Source organism: Macrobrachium rosenbergii, chromosome 7, assembly GCF_040412425.1.
Source record: "Macrobrachium rosenbergii isolate ZJJX-2024 chromosome 7, ASM4041242v1, whole genome shotgun sequence".
NCBI lineage: Eukaryota > Metazoa > Arthropoda > Malacostraca > Decapoda > Palaemonidae > Macrobrachium > Macrobrachium rosenbergii.
The window spans coordinates 1,933,686-1,945,432 of NC_089747.1; the positions used below are offsets into that span (position 1 = coordinate 1,933,686).

Genomic DNA, 11,747 nt, shown 5'->3' on the forward strand with positions numbered 1-11,747 from the left:
TAGGTCTTGGTTCACTAAAGATTCCATCCACAGCAACTCACTGTTGCCTACCTTTAAGGAAATCTTGAAGTAATCCTAAAATATATCCACCCACTCGAAGATTCTGAAGTTTATAAATAAGTGCCTTGTGATTTACTAAATCGAAAGCAGCACTAAAAATCTATCTGAATTACTCTGCACTAAAAACCCTTTATCAAGGTTCCCTGAAATGGCATGTCAAGTCTAAAAGAGCATCACATGTACCTAACTGCTTCCTGTATGCATATTGGACTGCCAGCTAACAGTCCTTTAGATTCCACATACTTGTATAGTGGCTTAAAAATAAGTTTTCCTTTGGAGGGAGAATAGAGATTGGCTTGTAGTTACTGCAGTCTGCAGATATGCTACTCTTTAGAACAGGCACTGTAAGCTTACATTCATCTGCAAAGATACTATGTTGACGTGAAAATCTACAGAATGTAGTAATCTTGGAAGACAACACACAAGGTTTAAATTACAGCAACAAAAGAAACAGCAATTTAACTTAACCTCCTAAAATTACAACTCAAGTCAACCATTCATTCTGTAATCTCAACACGCAGGGTTCAGTATTCAGCATATGGCAAATCTTAGCAGTGACTATTAACTAAACTAGCCTGCAATGGGAAAATGACAAGCACAATCTTTAAAGACTGCAGATGATGCAATTCGTAACCTAATCATCAAAACTAGATTTATATATGAAAATGAATACAGTATCAAATTAACAACCCAAAGAGTAAGACTAGACCCAAGATCAACTCATGAGGGAAAAACAAGGCCAGTTCATATCACCTGTGAAAGTCAACAAACTATACAAAATTGAGACTAGTACATCACTTAACTGACCAAAGCTTCCATGAGTCATTCATAAGTGACATCAACTATGTTACATTCATAAAATGACTATAGCTTAAGACAAAGAAATAACAAAGGAACCTAAGCTTTCAAATCAAATTTAGCAATTCACGCTGATGAACACCAATTTTTAAGCTATTTTTCCAACCAAAACAAGTGCAGTTCCACTTAAGTAATGAATGTTATGAGCACTACAACTGTATGATTCCATTGTCTGGTATTTGATTCACATTTTTATACATATCAGCAGGAAATAACTCAAGACAATACATGTATAACTAACTCAAGACAATGAAAGGTTGCTGTACCAATTTGGGGAAATGATGTAACCATTTACATACTGTCTTTTCTTCTTTCAGTTACTTATATCAAGAAACATAAACCTTAGATGTATACAGAGTGATACTGGTTCCCCTTAGGTTTTGTGAGTAAGTTTATGAGTCTAAGTAAAAAAATGTGGATTCACAAAACTTATTTTTCGAGATATGAATTTTTTTTTTTTTATGAAATTTCCCAGAAAAAATTACAGAAAAAAATTGCATGCCAAAATGCTTTGGACATGTCACAACATAAACTACAAAAGTCCTAGTTAATGGACTTCAAATTCACATCATGTAGCTTTTCAATGATTCTTCTGATATATAAAAAAACAGCTTTCAATTCAGTTACTTACATGCCCACATAGAGCAACAGTACATTTTCTAGCTCCCTTAAGAATGGTTCTTAAGGCAAAATACTCTCTAACAAAAAATCAACATCAGTCTGTACCTTCAGATTAAGTTATGGTTTAGTTACCTTTTTTCATTAAATTTCAGCCAACTGGGAATTTCCCCCATGAACGAACGCTTCCAGTAACCAAAGAACTGTCAAGTACCAAACTATTTACCTTCACCATGAGAAAAAGGCACAACACCACTTGTCGTAGGAGTTCCCCTGGTCAATGCTAATGACTCTTCTATGGCCTCTGTTAGCAGGATAGCAGCAAAAACTTGGTAGCACCAACACAGTCCCATAAGGCCAGCCCCTTGTGGTTTGGGAACATGGCCTTTATTATTTCCAGTCATATATCGAACTACAACTGGAAGAGAACTTCAACTTTAGATTCAGAATAATAGCAATTACATAGATTACAATGTGAATTTAATTTTGACATAAGCCTGGAGCCATGCTGTACCCTGCACAAAAATCATGTTTAAGAACATAAAAAATATCATTTACACATTACAATGAAATAAAATCGTTACCCTCTTAAAAGGTCTTTGTCCGGCTCTCTTACATAACAGATAATAACCATATCTGTTTTACAGTATACAATGTAAAGTACTTGAATTTTCATGGCCAAATCATTGGTCTCTGAAGTTCCCTGCTTCCCTAATTTCTATTTAAGTAATCAATAGAAACCGACAGTTTAAATAACCTGCTTTCTCCTAGCATATAGCTTTAGGAGCTCAATACAATAAATTTAGTTGTATCTTCCTCTCTATCCTACTTTTTTATAAATAAATTTTCCAGACTTAAACTTTTGAAAACAAATAAAACATAAATAAATGCTTTGAACTGTTGTTTTCTAGACTTTAGTTTAAAAGAATCATTATCCCTGTCACTATCATAAAAAATTTTATCTCTATCAATATCAATATGTACTGCCATTTTCATACCTGACCAAACTATAACACGAGTCAATAGTCTATAATCTAATGCAAAGTTTTGGAACTCTCCTTTTGCTTTCTGTTTTCCCTGGCTTTTAACATTAAGTCAATTAAAGAGTAGGTCTAGGATTCCTTTGAAGGTCAATCCCAACTCTTTTTCATCTTATCATTAACATCACATATCATTAAACTTTATGTAAAAAAAATTTGCCTAAACAATAATACTGCAACTCACTGCAATATCCTAAACTAATATTATAAGGATTCCTTACTAACTTGTATTCGGAAGACATGAGGTCTCGTTTGAAGCTAAAAAGGAGGCCACAGACATGTCCAAACTTATGTCAAAAGAAATTTTACATGATGGAGAATTCATATACTTGAAACATAAGAAAGTTCTTTTAAGTGAGTAGTACAAGATTGTTTTAGACATACACAATATGAAAATTATATGTCATACCACACTGCAGAAGTGGCTAAATTTACTTACTGGATTGGGGTTCTGGGTATTAACTAAGACAACAAGTTCCAAGCAAATCTAAGTTCTTTTAACAAAGCAACCTGATTTCTGCTAACAGACAATGAATACTCCTTAAGATAACATAAAACTAACGTCCCTTTGTGCTTTACATAATTTACAAAATACCAACAATGCTTCAAGACCTGCAGTCAACAGTTCCTGTCATTTCATCCCTGTTATTATATACCAACCTACACAAAAACCTCTACTGGTAAAGAACACAAAAATCTCTACTGATAAAGAAATCTTCAACTTTTTCAATATCATTGTAATTATAGTTTGGCCACTGTTGCAGTGCAGTATGCCATGCATCACTACCACCAGTATTAACAGGCAGAACTCATTTTCAGTGTCTTCACAAACAGAAAAAATAATCTTGATGCCCCTTTTTATGATGGAAATGTCTTAAAAGTTTTCCGCTGCCTGAGCAGTACTACTTGCTTCCACAATACTTTGCATAGCATAGAGTTGTAGTCTCAATCGATTTCACTTGAAAATCAGAAAAACAAAATCTGACTTTCTTAGACACAATTTTCTTAGTTGCAGGATTCCTCTTAAATCAGAATAACTTCTCAAAATTAAAACTAAATTACCTATATACTGTACAGTTGTTTTAACGAAAATATTTTCTAAAAAGTAAAATGCATTCTGCCTATGAATAGTGCTATAAAAAATATAAAGCTTAAATTTACATGAAGTACAGAATGCCAGGAGGGTTGCAATTTATCATTTTATAATAAATAAATAAAGAAGTCTACATCTGAGCCCGGCGACAAGTAATTACAGACTCTTTGTGTGGAATGTACTGAATAAAGCCCAAACATTCAATCAATAGACAGCAGCTCATCAATAAACCTGGTGAATGAGCAGCAATGCACATTACAGGACCCATAGAGGCTCGACGACTTTAGATCAAAAAAGTACTTTATTTGCCTGAACTAACCTTGAAGAAATTAACTACGGTACAGTAGGTCTTCAGGCATGTTTAACAAACTCAACATACCGGTACTTCTTGCACAGAAGCTCCATTGACAGTGTGTCAGGTTCCAAGTAAATTATGTCTCTAAATGCACTGACATCTAAACAGCTGCCACAGAATTTCTTGTGCAACTGTCTTACAATAAACCGATATATTTCTATACTGCAAATACAGAATACATCAGAGAAATGTTATTCACCTAAATGAACCCTGTTCCAGTTTTCTTAATGTCTATCATGCACAAAGATGAACAAACCAAGAGAAAATGTCATGGATGCTATATGTCTGTGGAAATGTGATTACTCAAATGACAAGGGATACAAAAACACCTTATGAAGAGTCTACAGGAATTGGAACTTCAAGACTCAAAAGATAAATGGACTGTGATTACACAAAACTGGTGTCTGGTATGAGTAGCGAAGGGTCACAAAGCAGCTAGATATGAAACAGAAAGATAAGACTGAAAACAGAATTCATGACCTCAGAAAATTCCTGGAATAAATGCCTGAATATGTCACCTGAACTGTAAGGCTCTATTTAACAGAATAGAGGAAACTGATGATCTCACTGTGCTAAAACTTGACTCATACAGTACACCCTGTATAGTGATTACTTCCGCTACTGGTATGTACAATTAGTGAAAACTTATGTTCTCAAGAACTTACAAACTAGAAAATTTTAATAAGTCCAATCAAAGCTAATTATGTAACATGATCAGCTTCAGAATGAAACATTCTCCAAAGTAAAATAGCCAAATATAACCAGATTTCTGACTTCATTAACTGCATGGTTTTCTCGCAAAAGCTCTACTATAACTGAAAGCACATTGTTCATGAAATGAAAAAATTTTTCTTTATAATCCATTTGGATACTATCCTTCCTGGCACCTGTACTTCTTACAAAATATCACTTACGAACACAGGCAGTCCCCGGTTTACGACAGGGGTTCCATTCTGACCATGCGTGTAAAATTAGTCATAACCCGAAATATCATAAAAACATAAGAAAACCTTACTTTTAATCATTTTGGTGTCTTGTAAATGATGTAAACTGCATTTTTATTGAGTTTTTCATTAAAAAAAATCCAAATTTTGACAATTCTTGCCTTTTGGAGCCATATTTCTTCCATCAGATTGGAGTCATAAACCTGGAATGCATTATAACCTGGGAAACGATTTTTGATGAATATATTTGACAAGCAATGTAAGCTTGGAATGTTGTAAGCCGAGCCTGTCGTAACCTCAGGGACTGCCTGTCCTTACAATATCAGTCTCTCTTACAATGCAAAACACACCCTACACTGATAAAAACAATGGAAATTCTGCAAAGATTTTTCATGCAATACATTCCTCAATTTCATCATTCAACTGGTATTCATTTTATGATTATACAAAATGTGATTCTGTTTCCTGTACACAGTACTGTAAAAAAATTATTAAAGTCAGCCATAACCTATTAAAATATTTCTAAAAGTTTTTGCGCTCTCCAAATTACCCACAATGTCACCTAGTCTCTATCCCTTAACCAGTCAAAAATCCATGATTATGAGATTAAGTAACTTTTGGTGAGAAAGATGTTAAGGGTCATTCACTTATCAAAATAGAGACTCACTTCTAAAGCAAGGTACACTCGTATGAGATAAACAACTAATCTTTTATAAGTAATCTAGGAAAGAAGCATATGTTCAGAATTACATCACACACGATATGATTATTTATAAAAAAACAAGTGAATGCAAGACCAAAAACCTGCACCACACCACAGCTCGGAGATTCACCCCCCAAAAGGTTTGCTCTCCACAACAGTTCCATTCCTATCTCTTCCTCTGGTAATATTTAGGCTATGTAAAATCCACACATACCTTTTTTTGTGATCCAGTTTACTAACAAACAAACCAAACGATTCAAAAGCAGAACTTTCTTAGCAGAAGTAATATGAACTGAGGATTCATCTTCCAGTACTACAAGGCAATTTAAACTTTGTGGTCAAGGTCTTCAATCAAGATGGATATTGAGCCAACATTCTGTAAAGGAGACAGAAAACTTTTAGTCCAGTATTTACAAATGCTTAAAGAAAAATCTGATACATGAACACTTATTTAAATATATACCCAAATTCTATCTCATCAAAAGAACAAAAGTATAACTCTTAGTAGAGGTCAAATAAACTTACAAAGAGCAACACATTTCCACATATGCCCAACATTACACTGCAGGTTTCATGGAGAACACCACTGATTACAGTTTTCTTCTGAATCATACTTCAGTTATCTTTCTACAAATTCCAGTAATTCTATTCTTCCAGATATTTTAAGAGGCATCATTGCAGTTATTCCAAGAACTGTGCTCTTCTTACTGCCCATGTCACATTTTAACTGTTAAATCCTATGATCCATCTTCCAGCATTAGAAGGAGATTTAAACTTTACAGTTGAAGTCTTCAATCAAAATGGAAACCTACATTCTGTAATGGAGACAGAAAACTTTTAGTAGTGTGTTCATACATGCTTAAAAGTAAATCTTTTATGTAAAAGCTTGCTTAAATTCTCATACTCAAATTCTGTCACTTCAAAAATAACAAAAGCATAACTCCCTTAGCATAAGTCAAATATAAGAATGAGTCATCTTCCAATGCTGGACAGAAATTGAAGTTCTGTGGCCTAAGCTTCAATCAAAATGGAAACCAACATTCTGTCAAGGAAGCAGAAAACTTTTAATGACAATTTACTCAAATTCTGTCACTTCACAGTAACAAAAGTATATATTCCCTAGAGGAGGTAAAGTAAACTGATGATTAATCTTCCTGTGCTAAATAGAGATTTAATCTTGAATAACTACTCTTGAAAGTCTTGGAGGCTTTGTTTCAGTCTCTGAAATAGTTCCTGTAACTGATGATTATGTTTTAGGAGGCACACTTTTTATTTACCAGCTTTCCTTGTTTCCTTTTTACCTCATAAATTCATTCTTTCCTTTGCTGAATCATTTCAACTGCATATATACTCTTTAATGTAATCAAAGATCACATTTTTAAAAGGTCTCAACTTTCATATAATTAGCTCAATGTAGACTGCACAGCTATCCCAATGGTTGGAGCTACTGCACCAAAACCATACTTATAACACAGGTTATGGGCATGACTGAATACAACACCCACTACTATAACAGAGTTCCATGTCAGACTATTATTTTTGCATGTCTGCTTCTATCTAGTGGGTTGCTATATCAGACACCAAAGATTGCTACAATGACATTTGTAATTATCAGGTCTTATTTGATTAAGTTATCAATCCCTCTCCTACTTGGCTGCTTCACAGTTAGTTTTCATGAAGAATTTCCTGGCAATTCAGTGAAAAACTACAGAAAGGGTCTGAAAGTTTTGTTGAGTTGAAGGTATGCTAACTTATCTTTGGCAGACTGAAGCTCCCACACAGTGACAGACTTTTCCAAGACCTGTACAACAGATTACAGATGTCTAGTGTATTCATCACTGGGCCTTTACTAATTTTATTAGAGACCACACAACTTACTAGCCTACTGTAACATTTTCAAAGAAGACCCAGTACTGCACAGAAACTTACTAGCCTTTATCATTAAATGAGCTGTGCAGAAGTCCAATTCCAGTGCAAGATGTATTAACTGACACTGAATTTATTATGCTCCATCAGTCAACCATGCAAGCCCTTCAGTCGACTGCCTCTTGCTTTTCATTCTTCCTTTTCAACAAATACATCTTAACCAATCCTAACCTAACCTCGCCACTAGGCAATCTTGACTGGCTAATAATTTTAGGTTATGTAGCATTGCTAATGATAGCTAATAATAATTAAACTGGGAAAGATAATTTCAATAAGAGTAAGACCTCATAACAACTAATGTAATGCAAAACAGGTAAATAAATACGCCTAATGGTAGTATAAAAGGTTATTTTTCCGAAGACTCTAGCCACCTCCCATATTATTTAATTTATATTTTTCTTGGGTAAAACACATCAAAACGAAAAATTTCTTATCAATACATAACCTTCGCAACTGCTTAATAACAGAGAAAAATAATTAATCACTTTATGACTTATAAGACAATATCAGCCGCCCATCCCCCTCCATTGCTAATACAGCAAGATTGTAACCAGTAAATACCCCTAGGTTACGTTAGGTTGGTATCTTCAGGTTCTTTTAGTGCCCAATCATTTCCTGGACATTTTTGCATGAAAAACCCAAAATGGTTTTCCATGCAAAAATGGCTGGCTGGAGTCTTCCAAAAAATTACCGTATAATAACTTCCTTAAGGCTATCTATATAGTTAGCCTACCAGGCCTGACTTAGGCAATACCATATATATCTTCTGTCTTGAATTATGTTATACAAATCAAGATAATAAATCTTATAACGGTAAACAATGCAAACAAGACTGCAATTACACCTACAACAACAATAGCTATCCTGGGCCTAAAGCCTAATAAGCCCTGGCCTAACAAAAAAAATATAAAGCTATTTTCAAACCGGCTGCATTACATGAGCTCTAAAAACAATTGAATATTATATATGTAACTTACCTGGGGAATTTAAACATTTTATCAATAGAAATTTCAGAGATTATTTCGCAAAATCTCTCTAGGAGGTCCATCATGGCCGCTGCACTTCTAGCCACTATAACAAAAATACAAAATACTTTTTCTTTTCAAATTATTTAACATAAGTTTAACAAGTGAATCTATGGTAATTATATCTGTGGCTTAATATTAATCTCACTCTCATGCATTACATGAGACTGCTTTTTAAATATTACACTCGTAGCTATTTTCAGACAATACTAAAAAAACTTAGTATGAATTGTTCCAATGCTTTGAAATTCTCTTTGCAGGTAAATGTATTATTTTTTTGTTCTGCTAAATTTTTCTAAAGATGCTGTATTATGCATTCATTAAAATTAACCTGCAGTTAAATAGACGCCATAAGGACATGAATAACATAATAAATTTTCTTGAGAATATAGCGAATATTCACCAATAAAAAGTGTACTTCAGATAATAATGCAAGTAAATAGCAAGTATTTGTAATGCTGCAATTTAGAACGCTTAGATACTGTTTTGACACAATCTCTCTCTCTCTCTCTCTCTCTCTCTCTCTCTCTCTCTCTCTCTCTCTCTCTCTCTCTCTCTCTCTCTCTCTCTCTCTCTCTCTCTCACTAAGATACACACTACGACTATATCTCGTGATGGCTGAAGGCCAGGCTAAGACATATCCATAAGTTATATGAGGGAAAATAATGTATTATTCGTTATAATACCACATTTATATTTATATAGAACATCAATTAATTTTCCATTTCATACTAATAATGGCTCGATTTTTTTATGCAGACTAATCAATATGAGGGAAAATAATGTATCGTTCGTTATTATACCACATATATTTATGTAGAACATCAATTAATTTTCCATTTCATACTAAAAATGGCTCGAATTTTTTTATGCAGACTAATCAATATAAACTCTCATGATAAACCAAGAAACCAGTAATTAGTGTAATGCACAGAGCATGAACAAGCTTGATAATTAAAAAAAACATTAAATGAATCACAATAAGGAAGCCTAGAATTATTAATGTTAATAACCACGAAACGTGTACAGTAGCCTAGTGCCCAGATGAAAAAGAAAAATGGAAGTAGTAGCCACAAGTGTTAAGTAGTTGATTTCGCACTCTTTTATAACTAAGTTGTTGACAATTGCAACTCCATTTAACGTCTTGCAATGATCATTTCATGCATATTCAAACTGGCAAACATCGTATTAGAAAACTAAAAGCTCATAATTTTACAATATTTCAAGAAATAAAACATAAATCGAGAGAGAGAGAGAGAGAGAGAGAGAGAGAGAGAGAGAGAGAGAGAGAGAGAGAGAGAGAGAGAGAGAGAGAGAGAGAGAGACTAAGTCCTGCACTGATGAAGAGTTAGGGAAACGTAATTATTTGTTCTGAGAAAAGTCCCCGCTAAAGCAGGTTTTCGTAACCTTATTGCTGTTAACTTTAGTATTTATTGTCAAATGTTATTGACAGGTCACCTAGTTCTCATTGCCTCGGCGTGACGTCAGTCCGCCCGCCTATATAAAACCGCCTTTCTAATAAAGCAGCAGTAACTCCTCATTTTCTTTCGCACTTTAAACCCCAAGACAACCTTGCCATTCTCTCATATTGATCTTCTGATTAACAGATATTAGTTTCAAAGTAAAGGTACAAGTTTCATTTTATTTCTACAGTCTAGTGACTTCGTTTACAAGAAGTAATGTAGTTTTCTTGCTTGGCAGAGCATAAGAGATTAAATTCTGCTGCCCAGTATACTGTACAAATGGTGTTTCATTCCTTTTATTATAATATTCAAAGGACATTGTAGAGAATTCAGCCTTAATTTTTTTAAGACGTTACATTATCACTATTAGGCAATGATATCAACAGAGATCTTAATTGGTATACAAAGCTATATGGCACACTTCCCATAGGCTTGAGGTCGTACAAAATATTACTCACTTTGATATATTCTCATGGTCTCATTGTGACCCAATACATACAGATAACGCGACAATAAAAAAATAGTAGATTAAATACAAAGATACTCTGCCACATACACAATATACAAGGACAAAAATGGATAGATAATGAATGTACAATTACATAGTAAAAATAAGGCTGATTAACCTGACCTAGGGTCAGGCGAAAAGGCACCGTAGAAAACGGGAGGTTCTTCACAGAAAACCCGTTTAGCGGGGACTTTACAACTTAAGGTGGCTGACAATTTGCTATGGTTAACACTATTAATTAATCTTATATTATTAGCCTCAACAACACTAAAATGTAGACGATTAAATACTAGCACATTCATATGGGATAATCTAATCCTGAAAAAATACCGCCAAATTATATTTTAAACACAGTGTCACTAAAAGTAGCTTTTGTACTTACCTTCAGGTTGTAAACGATGTCCATTATAAATTTAATTTAGTTGTGACCAGCTATAATACCACTAACTTCCTGAATATTCAGTGTCCACATAAAAGAGTTCTTGAGTTTTCAAGCGCTGACACTGACTGATTCTTTCCCATAAGAAAATATACATTTCCTGTTCTTTTTAAAATATTTTCTGGGTCTCCTTTGCTATAACAGCTAACACAAACATATGTTTCCCCACTGGAATCATTGGCGATACTGATATTCCAGGAACCCAGAGGGCTAATTTTCAAAGCTCACTGTTACCAAAGTATTAAGCACTTCAGAGGATGTTGTTAAGTGACCTGGAGTCACTTTTGATCATGTAAACAAACAATACCGCGATTGTCACTTGTTTTGCTTCTTTTATGACTAATGTGAATAGTATACTTATATTGATAGTGTATTTGGTTAATTTGTCATACATTACTTTAGAAATAATAGGGTACAGTATCTTATAAATGTTCCAAGCTAACGTAGCTCTTACTCAAGGTGTTAGGGCCAGGCCAATGCAAGGCTGTTGTATCGGTTGAATGCCAACTCATGCTTGATTTATTCCAAAATTAAGCATACCTTTAAGTGTCTAAATACTGTGTAGATTCTCTTATTGACAGCCGAGTCCCTTTGTCATTTCCCAGTGGTACAAATACATTAGCTAGGTGTACTTCACTTAGGCCTTTTTATTGTTCACTTTTAGGCTTCATGTAGGCTATGATTCAACCACTCATGGCTCCAAAAATCACTTCCA

General features: G+C 34.1%; 1 long non-coding RNA gene across 1 annotated transcript; it reads right to left on the reverse strand.

Moving 5' to 3' along the window:
* Window positions 1-2,124: 2,124 nt before the first annotated feature.
* Window positions 2,125-8,672, reverse strand: LOC136839998 (uncharacterized). Its single transcript, XR_010853492.1, has 3 exons — window positions 8,575-8,672; window positions 6,197-6,486; window positions 2,125-6,047 (listed from the first exon to the last, which is right to left on the reverse strand). It is a non-coding gene; the product is annotated as an uncharacterized lncRNA (long non-coding RNA).
* Window positions 8,673-11,747: the final 3,075 nt, after the last annotated feature.